Source organism: Rissa tridactyla, chromosome 4 (assembly GCF_028500815.1).
Source record: "Rissa tridactyla isolate bRisTri1 chromosome 4, bRisTri1.patW.cur.20221130, whole genome shotgun sequence".
Lineage (NCBI taxonomy): Eukaryota > Metazoa > Chordata > Aves > Charadriiformes > Laridae > Rissa > Rissa tridactyla.
In genome coordinates, this window is record NC_071469.1 from 73,064,319 (window position 1) to 73,079,125 (window position 14,807).

General features: G+C 52.6%; 1 protein-coding gene across 21 annotated transcripts in view; it reads left to right on the top strand.

The window, feature by feature from the left end:
* The window catches only part of HYDIN (HYDIN axonemal central pair apparatus protein), a 208,956-nt gene that overhangs the window by 20,692 nt on the left and 173,457 nt on the right, over positions 1-14,807 (top strand). For 12 of the 21 annotated variants that reach the window (XM_054199082.1, XM_054199093.1, XM_054199092.1 and 9 more), the window contains exons 2-7: positions 738-858; positions 1,113-1,208; positions 4,558-4,620; positions 4,779-5,003; positions 7,488-7,688; positions 8,864-8,939. The exons of 1 other annotated variant lie outside the window; for it this stretch is intronic. The gene's annotated coding sequence lies outside the window, so the exon portion shown is untranslated. The remainder of the gene's footprint in view (positions 1-737; positions 859-1,112; positions 1,209-4,557; positions 4,621-4,778; positions 5,004-7,487; positions 7,689-8,863; positions 8,940-14,807) is intronic. 8 more of the 21 variants (XM_054199083.1, XM_054199085.1, XM_054199084.1 and 5 more) reach the window with 8 other exon arrangements.

The following is a 14,807-nucleotide window of genomic DNA, read 5'->3' on the forward strand; positions in this document are numbered from 1 at the left end:
CGTGAGCCTTATCAGTTCTTTGATGGCCAGGCCTGCATTATTAATTTCCTTGGGAGTGTTTGAGGCGTTCCATTGAAGGCTTGGAGGGCCTCCTGCCCCTCCTCGGGGAATTTACAGTCTGTCCCTTACACGTGGCTGACCCTTCCTCTTCTCAGTGGCACAAGTCTGGAAGCCTGTGTCTTCAGGTACTTGTTATTGAAAGGGTCCCAGGGCAGACATTAGCACTTTAGAGTATCTTAACTACTTAGAGCAGGTGTAAGTCCACACCAGTTTGTGGCAATCACCCATATTTAAAGGTGAGTGGTACCTGTTCACCTTGTAGTAGCAACAGGGTTGAATTAAATACCCTTTCAAAATTATTGTTGCTATCAGGCTTTAGGGTATGATGGTACACATGCTCGCTCCCCATCTACAGTATTGGCCACAGGGATGACCCTTGTACCGCCATCGTCTGCCTCCCCATCCCAAGGAGCACAGAGTTACCAGTCTGGATGGCGGTAAAGCTTTGTTTAACACAATGTGCTGGATGCAGGTGGCTTTTTCGGAGCGAGGTGCAAAGGCTTGTCATGGGAGTACATTGGATAATCCAGCCCATGCTATGTCTCCTGCTGCTGGTTAAAGATCTAGCAGTGCCTTACAACAGCGGCGCTTAACTGTTCTTTTACCAGCTGTCTGTTGTTCTGAGTTTTGAGAGCCTTGGTGGTTTTTCCATCTTAAATCTCAGCCTCTTCTGACAGGTCTGTAACCAGGGGCTTCTCTGGCAGCACCTCATGGACAGAGGAATGTACTGGTGCTCATGCCACGGCCTCGATGACTGGCTGCCTTGGTGGATCGCAAGAGAGCGTGAAGAAGAGGCAGGTATCTTATTACATTTGCAGGACCGAAGATAAAGGCTGCTAAAATAGATTGCTTTTATTTCCATGGGATAATCGGTCCATTGCACATATTCAAGCACTTGGATGCGCAAGGCAGATAACCCGAGTGCCTTTCTGCTGTACACTGGCTTCCTTTGCGATGAAGCAGCTGGCATTTTGGCCTCAAGACCATAGTTCAACAGGTGGCTGCTTAAAAACAGAAAAAACCCCAAACAGGAGACTTTTTCCTCTTTTCAGGGAGCCAAGGACTTTGAAGGCGTGTGCGGAGATTCACTTCCAGAAGAAGGGCTGCGGGATTGCAACAGACCGCGTTTCTCAGACTCGGTGCTGTAGGTGAGGACAAATGTGTGTGTCTGGTGCTTTTAAAGGCAGGTAAAGGCTTATGTGATCCAGGGAGGTGGGGAATCTCCATCCTGGGAGATCCTTAACACTGCTGGATGCGTCCCTGCACGATCTGATTTAACTTTGAAATGGTCTGTTTTGTGTGGGAGGGTTGGACCAGAGGCAGCCAAAGTCCCTTCCACCTAAATTTTTCCGTGGTTCTGTGCCTGATCCCACCGCCGACCTGTGCAGTCTCCTTTGTGAGGAGTGAGGGGAAGGAAGAGAGAAAAAAAAAAAAGCATTATAAAACATGTCGAAATGTAGCAATATTCCTGTCTGCTGCAGGCTGCGCCGGGGAGCAGATGCTGGCTGCCTTTTCTCTCCTAGATGAATTTATTTTGCTGGAAAGACAACTGCTGTTGTTGTGAACTTGCCAGATGGACCTGGACATAGATTTGGGGCAAACGGCCATGTCAAAGGGGGGAAATTTGGGAAGGCAGGGAGCCCCTGCCCTGCCAGGGGACGCAGCAGGGCTTTGGGAGGGATGCCCTGGGGTGCTCCTTGTATTGCTTCTCTCTTCAAGAGCAGCTCTTTCAGGTTTACCTGGATTATGAGCCTAACGAGAGAAGGTTTCTTGTGGGCATACATCCCCGGGAGAGGTTGCGCTTAGATACCTGACCTTTGTTTTCATATAGTGCCAGGTGTTTCTAGGCCTTGAAATTTTGCTGTGGGCTCAAAATGGACAGTTAAGTCGAGGAGGACGAGCGTGGGATTAGTTCCCAGGGAGATGGGATGTGTGCAGGAGTTGAGCGGTTTCTCCTAGCTTTTGTGGGAGACAAACAAGCTTTGTGGGCCGAGAATAGCAGGACTAAGGATGGGCATTTCCAGAGGGTTATGTGCCTTCAGAGCCCTCTGCAAATGTCAGCCAGTCTGTCTGCTGCCCTGCAAATGCTGCTCGCTGGGAAGGAGAAATCCTGCTCTCCCAAATGAATGCTCCTCCCCGGCTGCTTTTTTAGCTGGCTTTGCCAGTGAGACTCAAAAAAAGAGCAGCCCTTATGTGCAGGGACTGAGGATTGCACAGAGATGCAGCCCAGCAAGCCGGAAAGCATGGAGGGGCCGCTCTGACCTCCGCGGGGTCCCCTCTGGAGTTGAGGGGAGGGAGGGACCGGTGTGCCCAACGAGGCAGAAAAGCTTCCTGAGCAGTGGAGAGGAGCCAAGCTAAGCCCAGGGACTGGAGCTGCCATTATAGGCTGAAATGTCCCTTCTGAGGGGAGGTTTGCTCTCTAATCCTCTGCCTGGGGAGGGAGGGCTCGCAAACCGGCGGAGGAGGGAGCTGGGCTCTCTTGGCAGCTGGAGCCTTCCAGAGTCGGCCTGCAAAGCTGTCACTGCTTTTGCTCACGGAGAAGAAGTGTTATTCACAAGCTGGCTTCCTGACCAGTCTCATTGCTGGGCTAATTGCCCAGATCTGCTCCGTAAGGAGATTCGTCAGCTCCCTTTGCAGCCCGGCTATTTCTTCTGAAGGTTTGATGTAGCTAGCTCGGTTAATCCCAGATGTATCTTTAATAAGAGATCATTTATAAAAGGAGTTATCGGTGCTGGTGAGACCAGCCAGGAAAAAAAATAATAATCTAGTTTCCAAGCAGGTTTGGAAACCTCTGTCTTCTAGTCATAGGAAAATTAAACCGAAGCCATCTTTCTGTGCTCAGCCCAGCAAGTTATTATGAACCTGTCTGGGAGAAATTAGCATCCAGTGCCTAATTAAAAAGGTGGGAGCAGCAGCCAGGGAGGGTTAAAAGAAGGTTATCTGCCTTGAGGCTGTGCTAAAGAGAAACTGTAAATATTTGTTTCTCAGAAGCGCAGCTGACGGATGCCTCTAGAAGGTCCCGGTGCCTGGGGATAATTTTACTTGCCCCATTCAGTTTTTCTTAAGTGATGGAGGATGCTGAGGGCTGAAGACACCACCTGGATGCTCAGTGCCCTTCCAGTTCCCTTTTCTTCAAAGTTTTTAGGTGGGTGACCAAGCAGGAGGCAGGCAGCTGTACTTGACTGCAGATCTACTGGGCATCTAACCCCGCAGCGAATGTGGAGTAGGACACCTTGTGTCTTCTATGGGACAAGACCCTGCTTGTAGGCAGTTGCTGGAGAACAGCTGATGCACGATAAACTTATACCTTAATTTTCCTGTGCAATATCATCTGCATCGCAGTTCTAGTCCCAAACCTGAGGTGCACTTTTTTGCCCGCACCCCCCTCATCCCCGCCTTTCAGGGCTCCTGCAGGCATGTGTTTTGAAGATCTGTTGATGTAGCCAGCATGCTGTAGGGTATGGATAAGGTTTGTCAGTAATACTTTTGTTAGTCTGGTAAAAGATATCATTTACTACTAAGAAAGCTGATTCTGTATCATACAGTCATGGAATGGTTTGGGTTGGAAGGGACCTTAAAGCCCACCCAGTGCCACCCCCTGCCCTGGGCAGGGACACCTCCCACCACACCACGTTGCTCCAAGCCCCGTCCAGCCTGGCCTTGAACCCCTCCAGGGATGGGGCAGCCACAGCTTCTCTGGGCAACCTGGGCCAGGGGCTGCCCACCCTCACAGCAAACAATTCCTGCCTCAGATCTCAGCTAAATCTTCCCTCTTCCAATTTAAACCCGCTGCCCCTCATCCCATGGCTCCCCTCCCTGCTCCAGAGTCCCTCCCCATTCTTCCTGTAGTCCCCCTTTAGGGACTGGCAGGGGCTGGAAGGTCTCCCCGGAGCCTTCTCTAGGCTGAACCCCCCCAACTCTCTCAGCCTGTTCTTGTAGGAGGGGTTGCTAAAAACAGTGAGCTGCTCAGGTGTTAGAGAGAGATGCTAATTACAGGGCGAGAGGCTGGATAAGCCTCTCCATAGTATTCGCAGCACTGTATCAAATGTGAGCTGTTTGCTAGCCCTTGTGACTTTGCCTTTTCCCAAATAAGTATTGCTGGGCTTGCCTCACAGGTAGGAGGCAAGCCCTGTTAAATCAAACACCTTGCCTGGTCCTTGGCAGAGCTGTACTTAAATGAGTGCAAATTTGTGACCTTCAGCGTCATCCTTGGTCCATCGTGGACCGGTGTGGTCCATCTTGGTGCGATATGTGCTGCCTCTGGCGTTGGAGGGGTTTTTTTTTTTCAATCTGTAGGAAAGAGGAGAAGGTTTTGGGTTGGTTAAGGAAACCGGGAACGCTTCCTCTCTATGGCCTGGTTGCCCTGGGAGTCCCTGTGCTGCTTTGTAAGGGGAAGTTGTTCTCTGTGGTGGAGCCCAAGGGGGATGACCTGGGGACAGGAATGGAGCAGACATGTTGAAGAGGTGGTGGATTATGTACCTTTTCTCTTGGTTCTAGGACATCACCTGGGTCTGCTGAGGCTTCCTAGAATGCCAGAATACCTAAACCACGAGCTGTGTGGTAAGAGTGTGAGATTCCTGTGGGCCCTGCTGGAGGTCCCAGCTGGTGTACTGGGACTTTGCTCCTGGGTTTGCTGGCGCCTGGAGGCAGAGGCATGCTGCAAAGGCTTCAGGCACTGTGGCTGTTTCAGCTGACACGCTGCTTCTCACTGTTTGCAGGGACAGGAGAGTTCCCAGAACGCGGCGCAGCCCTTGCCTTTTCTTTCTTGAATGCAGATGAACTTCGTCCTGACAAAAAGAGTTCCTATTTACCAAGATTTCACCTGCTTCTGCTGTTTATTGCCTACCTGAGATCCTCCTCGTCTCCTGCTGGCCTTGTTGTCCTTCCCAGAGCAGCCAGTTATGCCCCTGCCGCAGTGTGGAGAGGGCTGGAGTCAGGATGGGGTCAGTGGTTGGCAGCTGACAGCTTCTTTTTATGTTTCCATCTGTTCCCTCTCTTCCCTCTTAATGAGATCAGGTGCCAGCGTGCACTGGGAAGACTTTTCAATGTGAGAGGAAGTCACGAGTGGGGTACTCAGGGCCTTGCTTTCATCTTTGGCGGAGAGAGGCTGCTCAGATCAAACCTGCACCCTCTCGAGCCGCTCCTGTAACAGACCCAGTAATGGGGAACCCGGTAAGGGCTTTTTGCCAGTGAGGCTGAGAGCTCGGGATCGGCGGGTCTGTCCTGCAGCTCTGGGCCTTGCAGCTCAGAGGCACTTGCGCTGATGGCTGCGGAGACACAAACCTGGCTGTTCCTGGGCCCACTGGGGTGCATATTTTTTTTTACTTTTTACACTTTTTAATGTGGTTACTGTCTCTTAAAACCCCAGCTACTTTAAATATGTTATCAGTGGCGCCACAGCTTCATTCTTTCAGACCTTTCATCCTCCCTACACAGACCTATGAGCTGTTCTGATTGACCTCTCTAATTTCGTGTGACCCCACTCCTGCTTTGCGTGTTGAAGGGTTTTTTCCCCTTTGCTTTTGAGGCCGTATGTTTTACAAAGCTGGTCTTTCATGAATGGGAAGGTTTCTCTCATGGAGAATCTGCAGGAGATATTTTGGGGCTGGTTTTGTTGATGGCTCTCTGATTTCACGGTGGGAAGGGTAGAGGATGGGAAGAGGTTCAAAGGAAGAACCTCAGGAGCTTATATAACAATTTGGCTTGGGCAATCTCTATGTGGAAAATGAAAATCTGCCGCTCTGCTCCTGCTGTCAAAATGTGATGTGCTGGGAGTCGGCAGGGAGACCTTGATCACATAAAAGCTGTGGAGTCTGACGATTCCTCCACGGTGGAGAGCGGAGGCTCTTTTTAGGGATGCACTAGGTGCCCTGTTTAAGAATCAGAAAACCCTAGCTCGGGTTCCAGCCGGGGGCAGCCTCTCCATGGCTGTTCTTTAACAAAACTCCCAGTCTTTTTGGCAAAAGACTTTTGGTTACAAATGCAGTCAAATATTTGACTAAGCGAAAGGCAATCTTGTAGTACCTTCTTGAGCAAACCAGCAATTCCTTTGGGATTTTGCTTGAGTTCAAACGCAGCGATTGTGGCTGAGCAATTTGCATGGTTGTATTTGGCCTGTGAAAGCAGCTGCCCAGAGCGGGTAAAATTTTGTTTTATTTTTTCTTGATCACAGAATGGTTCAGGTTGAAAGGGAACATAAAGATCATCTCGTTCCACCCCCCTGCCCTGGGCAGGGACACCTCCCACCAGACCAGGTTGCTCCAAGCCCTGTTCAGCCTGGCCTTGAACCCCTCCAGGGATGGGGCAGCCACAGCTTCTCTGGGCAACCTGGGCCAGGGTCTCCCCACCCTCACAGCAAACAACTTCTGCCTACTATCCAATCTAAATCTCCCCTCCTTCAGTTTGAGGCCGTTACCCTGTGTCCTATCATTACATTACCTGCTCCAGAGTCCCTGCCCAGCTTTCCTGGAGCCCCTTTAGGGACTGGCAGGGGCTGGAAGGTCTCCCCGGAGTCTTCTCTTCTCCAGGCTGAACCCCCCCAGCTCTCTCAGCCTGTCCTCCCAGCAGAGGGGCTCCAGCCCTCCCAGCATCTCCGGGGCCTCCTCTGGCCCTGCTCCAACAGCTCTGTGTCCTTCTTGTGCTGAGGGCTCCAGAGCTGGACGCAGTACTCCAGGTGGGGTCTCACCAGAGCAGAGCAGAGGGGCAGAATCCCCTTCCTCACCCTGCTGCCCACGCTGCTTTTGATGCAGCCCAGGATGCAGTTGGCTTTCTGGGCTGCAAATGTGCATTGCCAGGTCATGTTGAGCTTCTCATCCACCATCACCCCCAAGTCCTTCTCCTCAGGGCTGCTCTCCAGCCATTCTCCGCCCAACCTGTATTTGTGCCTGGGATTGCCCTGGCCCAGGACCTTGCACTTGGCCTGGTTGAACTTCATGAGGTTTGCACAGTTCCACCTCTCCAGCCTGTCCAGGTCCCTCTGGATGGCATCCCTTCCCTCCAGCGTGTTGACCGTCCCACACAGCTTGGTGTCGTTGGCAAACTTGCTGAGGGTGCCCTCAATCCCACTGTCCATGTCACCAACAAAGATGTTAAACAGCAGTGACCAATGCCTGCTTCCATTTAACTTTCAGGGCAGAGCTGGTGCCTGCAGACTGCCCTGGCGCCTCTTAGCGTAGCCCTGTGTGCTGTGGGGAGCTGCAGCAGCTGGCCTGGCAGCGGCGAGGGGACCGCCTTGTCCCTTCAGTGCTTCACAAGTCATAAATAAACCACGATACTCCTTTCCCGGCACTGCTTCTGAACACCCTGTGGTGCTTTGGAGCTGCTGTGATTGTGCCAGGTGCTCCTGCGGGCTCAGGCAGAAATACATGTCACAGGCTGGGTTTGTCCCTTCCCTGTGTCCCACTGACAACTGTTGGTTTTTTTCCTAGTCTTCCTCTCCCTTGCTTCAAATCACGGAACCAGCTGCTGGTGTTTGGAAGTTCCCTGCAGGAGATGTACTAGACCTGCTGGGGCTGTGGGTTGACGGTCTTGCTGTGAAGCCAGGAGCCAAGGAGACCATTCCTACTGCAGATGGAGCTGCCAAGTGATGCCAGAAGCTGCAAATGCTGAGCAAGCTGCTTATGCACCAGGTTAGGCACATGAGGATGGGTTTTCTTGGTCTGGAGAAGTTGGAGGGAAAGACTGCTTGTGGCGTTTAGTGTGGTCCTTGGAGCTCACCATGGGAGCATCTTGCCATGGGTGCTCAGGTATTGCTGTGGTTTTAAATGCGTGTGATGCCAAGTGGTAGAGAGCTGCCATGTGCTTAGGCTCTGAAGGTTGTCCTGTATCTCGGGTGGAGGAGAGGAGGGCCCGGTACTCCCCAGCCTGTGCTGCCCCATGGCACTGGGTGGGATGGAGAATGCCCTGGCAGGACCCTGCCAGCTGGGTGGGAGGGAGGAGAGACTGACCCCTGCTCCGCCTCTGTGACTGTGAAAGACCACTAAGCCCTGGTCCTACAGCAGAATGGTACTGCAGCATGTTTCTGTCCTCGGTATCACAGGGACTTAGATGGTTTTTAGCTGCCGGAGGAAACATGAGACCAAGACTAAGGATTAAGGTAGAGTCAGCCCCAGGAACAGCCGTCGAACCGTCCTGTAACCGCGTGGGTGATCAGTGCCCTTGACATCTGTCCACTTTGGTTGTGGACCTGCGTTGGCAGTACCTTGCTGAGTCAGGCCTCAACCTCCATCCAGGATCTACCCGTCTCCCTGTGGCATTGTCTCCTGGCAATCACAGCCTCGGCCACCGCCTTGCTAACCTCCACATCGGAGGTTCCCCTTGAACTGTGATTAACTTCTTGAGGCTTATAAATTTTCTTCTGCATTTACACAGAGACAGCTGGCTGGATTACATGGTTTCATAGTATTAAGGAAAAAGAAAACCTAGGAGGCTTTGTGCTTGTTGGGGCTAAGGACTTGTTTTAAAAAGCAGTGTGCGTGTGTGTGGGGGAAGTGAATTTACTCTTTTTGGATTTCATGGCTGCACAGCTAATGTCAGGGTCTCAAAAAATGCAGGCACTTGAAATATTGGCTTGATCTAGGAAAGGAGCAGAGAAACAGTTCAGAGTTAGGGAGCGCGATGTAAAATAAGCAAAAAGCGGGGAAACAAAATTGGTTCCCAACATGGGAATAAAAAGGGAGAAAGCAAACCCAGGGCTGTGTGTTGAGGTCTGTGCTACCAAAAAAATCAATGTTTCCCCTGCAGAGGAAGGCAGGGAAAACATGGCTGAAAGGAGCCAACTTTATTTTCCTTTTTTTCTTGGAAGAAAACAGGTATGAATGCTGCTTGGATTAAAGAGGATTCTGGGCTGCATATTTGGGACTTCATGAAGTTGCAGTTAGGTAAGTGATCGCACTGCAGTGATTGGGCAGGAAATGTTTTGATAGTATCTAAAGTGATTTGAGTGTTGCAGTCAGTCCTGTCTTTAACTGAGTACTTCCTAATTAACGGAGTTCTTCCTTCATGGGTTAAAATGGGGGTAGCGAATGCTTTCATCCGATCGTGTCAGTTGTCAGTGCCAGCGCTCCCCTCCTCTCCCTGGATCCTTGTTGCAGCCCTTGTATTTGCCTTTGCTGTGGCTCTGTGTCCCCTGCAAGGCACCAGACGTGACCAGTAGTTCTGTGGATTTGCTCTGGCGAGGGCAACGGTGATGACAGGACAGATATGTTTCTGATGTAGCTGCTTCAAACCCCCCTGGGGGCTTTGGTTTTGGTGTTCAGAAGCTGGAGAGTGCCTGTGTCATCGGGTCTCGTCTCTGAGCCTGCAGCAGGGCCTTTGGGGAACGCTGGCTGATAGCGCTCTGTGTCCTTCTCGCACTGCAGCAAAAGAGAGGTTAATAATGCAAGATGCCTGCCTGTTGCCCTCGGCTGTGTGCTCATTTGTTTCTGCAGGAGAATAAGAACTATGTAAACAGCATTTCCCAGGGGATGAGTGGGGAAGGATTTTCAGCCTTGTAGCTCCCTGCATGGACCGAGAGCTATCTGTGTCTCTGAAGAGAGCAGGGCTAACAGCCTGCTTTGCTCAGACGCCGCTAGGATGGAGAGAGCGGCTTGGCTGAAGTGCTGAGATGGCTGCCCGGCTTCTGTGCTGGGCCGTGAGCAGGCGCGATCCTCTCCCCACTTCTTTGGGACTTGCTGCCGGCTGGGCTGCTTGAAATGGGTCCTTCTTTGTGTCAGAAACACAGGCAGTCGAGCGTGAATCGGGAATGATGGCTCCAAGCTGAACGTAATAGTGACAGTTGGATATTGTGAAGGAAAGCAGAGGTGAGCTCCTGGGGCAGAGAGGGTGTTGGCCAGGGAAGAGGGGCTTGTTGGTCCCTGTGTGGGCAGAGACGGCCCCAGGAATGGAGAGGGGGCGGGGATGTTAAACCCTGTACCCCCTCTGAGCCCATGGTCCTGAGCATCCCTGGCAGTGTGCATTTTGGCTTCTGGGCGCTCTTCTTGAAAGCGTGGGTCTTTCACTCCCTCACTTTTCTTGAAAGTGAGGGAGATGGCTGATGCTTCATTTTGTGGCTGGCTTGCAAGGTGCCCTTGAACTGATCATGATAATCCCCATCCTGAGGAAGATGCCTGGAAGAGACTTGGTCTTCCCTCCATTTCCCTCTCTTTGCTACACCTGTGTGCCTGGGCAGTAAGCTCTGTGATAGGGATCGTCTGTCATATGACTTTCATCTCCAAGCATGGTCACCGTGTCCGCCAGGCCCAGGACCGGGTGAGAAAGCAGTGGTTGCAGTCTTCAACGGCCCACAGGGTGTCCCAAAATGCGTGTGCAGGCTTGCAAAGTGCATACACCCATACTGATTTTAATTTCAGGTCCATTGCTGTTCAAAAATAGCAGCTTGGCAGGGCTGCCTGGTGTCTGTAGCCATCAAGAGCCATGGTTATGGCGAAGAAGCCGCAGAACAAGCTCTGGCCTCCCTCTGCTCAGCTGCCAGCAGTGGAGAGCAGTCTGGCTGGCAGCGCTACACCTGCAGTGACATCTCCCCGCTGCGCTCTCCGGGAATGCGGCGCATTCCTGTCCCTCCAAGTCCCTGTTAGCTGGAAAAAGTAATAATCTGCAGCGTTCACCTTGCCTGCCACCAGAAATTAGGCAGCTTTGGCAGAATGCGTGTGTTTTGCCAGAGCACCCCCCAAGGGCTTTGTGTGCAAAAGCCAAGAGAAATCAAATAAAGCTGCTTTTTGCAGGGAGCACCAGTCCCCTTCTGCTTGATCACCGAGGTCTCTGCAGCTCCCCTTTCACAGGCTGCACCAGCTATTCCCTGCTGCCTGACGGGGTTTTCTCCGGGTGTTTAAATACCCTGGCAAAGGGAGTTTGCCTCCCTCTGGGCCGGGAGGAGGTTTTGCGTGGGTTACCCAGGCTCTCCCTCTAGCCATGGGTGCTGCAGGGAGGCTGGAGAGCCCGGCTGAGCCAGGGATAGAGCTGGGGCTCTCTGGGTGCTGTGCTTCTCCAGCCTGGGGGGCTGAAATCACCTCCTGCAGATGGTCTTGGTGCGCTCTTGCTGAGTGGTGACCTCTTCAGTGCTGTGATTTGGAATTTCCGCAGTGGACATGGACAGTGGTATTGAGGGCACCTTCATCAAGTTTGACGATGGCACCAAGCTGTGTGCCACGGTTGACAGGCTGGAGGGAAGGGATGCCATCCAGAGGGACCTGGACAGGCTGGAGAGGTGGAACTGTGCAAACCTCATGAAGTTCAACCAGGCCAAGTGCAAGGTGCTGCACCTGGGCCAGGGCAATCCCAGGCACAAATACAGGTTGGGCGGAGAATGGCTGGAGAGCAGCCCTGAAGAGAAGGACTTGGGGTGATGGTGGATGAGAAGCTCAACATGACCTGGCAATGTGCACTTGCAGCCCAGAAAGCCAACTGCATCCTGGGCTTCATCAAAAGCAGTGTGGCCAGCAGGGCGAGGGAGGTGATTCTGCCCCTCTGCTCTGGTGAGACCCCACCTGGAGTACTGTGTCCAGCTCTGGAGTCGTCAGCACAAGAAGGACGCAGAGCTGTTGGAGCGGGGCCAGAGGAGGCCCCAGAGATGCTGGGAGGGCTGGAGCCCCTCTGCTGGGAGGACAGGCTGAGAGAGCTGGGGGGGTTCAGCCTGGAGAAGAGAAGGCTCCAGGGAGACCTTCCAGCCCCTGCCAGGCCCTAAAGGGGCTCCAGGAAAGCTGGGGAGGGACTCTGGATCAGGGAGGGGAGCCACGGGACAAGGGGGAATGGTTTTAAACTGGAAGAGGGGAGATTTAGGTGAGATCTGAGGCAGAAATTGTTTGCTGTGAGGGTGGTGAGCCCCTGGCCCAGGTTGCCCAGAGAAGCTGTGGCTGCCCCATCCCTGGAGGGGTTCAAGGCCAGGCTGGACGGGGCTTGGAGCAATGTGGTGTGGTGGGAGGTGTCCCTGCCCAGGGCAGGGGGCTTGGAACTAGATGGTGTTTAAGGTCCCTTCCAACCCAAACCATTCTGTGATTCTGCATGTGTGTGATTCCGTGATAAACCCTGTTGCTGCATGTGCTGGTGTAGTTGCCCTCCAGGTGATGGGCTTGGATATGTCCAGCACAGGGTCTGGCAATAGCAGGTGGAGGCTTGCCTAGGGTTGAAATAAGGGAGATATGTCTGGGAGCTGGGATATGGGAAGAGGAGCCAAGGAGAGAAAGGCTTTGGAGTCAAGGCATGTGCATAAAAATATTCGTATGTGTTTCTCCCTGTCCATCATTTTTGAGCTTCCCTGTCTCAGGCTTCTCCTGTGCCGTGAATTCTGCTTCACTTTGGAATGAACCTGTCTAGGGGGGAAAAAAGTCCCTAAACTTTGTACACCACCTATAAAATCTGGATGGGTCTTAATCTATATGAGAAAATACGGTGAAATAGGCAGCCCGTGGTATTCCTATTGTGATGGCTGCCTGGTGGAATGGGGTGAGTAAGCTGATCTGCGGTGATCCGAGGCTGATGAAGGAAAGCTGTGGCTGAGAAGAACTGCAGGTCCCATCTCACCCAGCTGACCTGACCTTGGAGCCCTGCGTTTCCCTCTGTCAGCTAATGACTTGCATGTCTCCCTGGCAGTGTAGGGAACCTAAGGAAAAAATGAACTGCCCACAGGCAGCGTGTAACTCCGAGGTCAAAATGTGGTGGGAGGAGGATGAGCCCAAGTGATTGCTTATGCTGAAGGCACCAGAAGGTGATGTGCTGCATGCCAGGGGTGGCTTTTTATTGTGTGCGTTTTTATTTTGTTGCTTAGTCCTTGGAAGAGGCCATACGCCGAGGATCAGGCGTTCTGCTGTGTACCTTTCCCGAGGCACAGGGTGAGCCGTGCCTGAGGGCTCGCTGCTACCCAGCGTCACGGGGCACACGCTCCCAGGGGAAGGGCGTTGATGACTGTGGGTCTTCTCAGGGCTAGTTATTTAGGCAGGAGCTTTTCTGTTTGAGAGGAAGCCTGGGAAAGATAAATAGACGACGTCTTCTTTTTGGGTAATTATTTCACACTTTGCAGTCCCATGGCGTTTGCCCAAAGCTCAGAGTTTGAGGTGTCCTGGATGGATTCTTAATGAAATACCGGTGGTGCTCACTGTGAAGCAGGAATTAATCTCCAGATATCTGATTTGGAAGGGCTCTTGTTTGCCATCTTATGCAACTTTCATTTTTTCCACTCTGGTCTCAGCAGCCGAACAACCGGTTCCCTTTTCCTAGTTGCAGAAGCATCTCTGGCCTTAAAACGAACACGAGGGTTTTGAGCAGAGCTCAGCATCACTGACCTCCCTTCAGGCCTGTGGCCGACCCTGCGCAAGAGCCCTGGGCAGAGGCACTCGGCTCTCGTCTACCAAGTAAGAAGTGATAGCACAAGAGGAAATGGCCTCAAGTTGCGCCGGGGGAGGTTTAGATTGGGTTTTAGGGAAAATTTCTACACTAAAAGGGTTGTCAAGCATTGGAACAGGCTGCCCAGGGAAGGGGTGGAATTGCCATCCCTGGAGGGATTTAAAAGACAGATAGATGTGGTGCTGAGGGACATGGGTTAGTGGTGGTTTTGGCTGTTTTAGGTTGATGGTTGGACTTGATCTGAAAGGTCCCTTCAAACCTCAACGATTCTGTGAAATGCGTCTGTTTGAACCACCCGCTGGTGTGCCCAGTGCTGGAGCCCAGAGCCCTGCTGGACCTCCTGTGGAAGGGGGAGCCTGGGCTCAGTAAAGAGGTCTGAGCTGTGTGTGTCACACTGCTTTGTCGGGGTTTCCCGATTTCAGTGCTTCTTTAAGGACATGGAGCCTGTACTGGGAGGTGCGAGATGCCAGGGAAGCAAGTGAGCTGGTTGAACTGGGGTCCAGGTGATCATAGTATCATAGAATTGTTCGGGTTGGAAGGGACCTTAAAGATCATCTAGTTCCAATCCCCCTGCCCTGGGCAGGGACACCTCCCACCAGACCAGGTTGCTCAGAGCCCCGTCCAGCCTGGCCTTAAAACCTTCCAGGGATGGGACTTCCACCACCTCTCTGGGCAACCTGTTCCAGTGTCTCACCACCCTCATGGGGAAAAACTTCTTCCTAATGTCCAGTCTGAATCAAGCCATCTCTAGTTTTAATCCATTCCCTCTGGTCCTACCATTACCCGACATCCTAAAAAGTCCCTCAGCAGCTTTCTTGTAGGCCCCCTTCAGGTACTGGTAGGCCACTATAAGGTCTCCTCAGAGCATTCTTTTCTCCAGGCTGAACAACCCCAACTCTCTCAGTCTGTCTTCATAGGAGAGGTGCTCCAGCCCTCTGATCATCCTTGTGGCCCTTCTCTGGACACATTCCAGCACGTCCATATCTTTCTTGTAGTAGGGGCTCCAGAGCTGGATGCAGTGCTCCAGGTGGGGTCTCACAAGAGTGAAGTAGAGGGGGAGAATTGCCTGCCTCGACCTGCTGGCCACGCTTCTCCTGATGCAGCCCAGGATACAATTGGCTTTCTGGGCTGCTAGGGCACACTGACGGCTCATGTGGAGCCTCTCGTCCACCAGCACCCCCAAGTCCTCTTCAGGGCTGCTCTTGAGCCAGTCACTGCCCAGCCTATATCAGTGCTTGGGATTGCCCTGACCCAGGTGCAGGACCTTGCACTTGGCCTGGTTGAACCTCATGAGGTTGGCAGGGGCCCGCCTCTCCAGCCTGTCTAGGTCCCTCTGGATGGCATCCCTTCCCTCCAGTGTGTCAGCCGTCCCACACAGCTTGATGTCGTTGGCAACTTGCTGAGGGTGCACT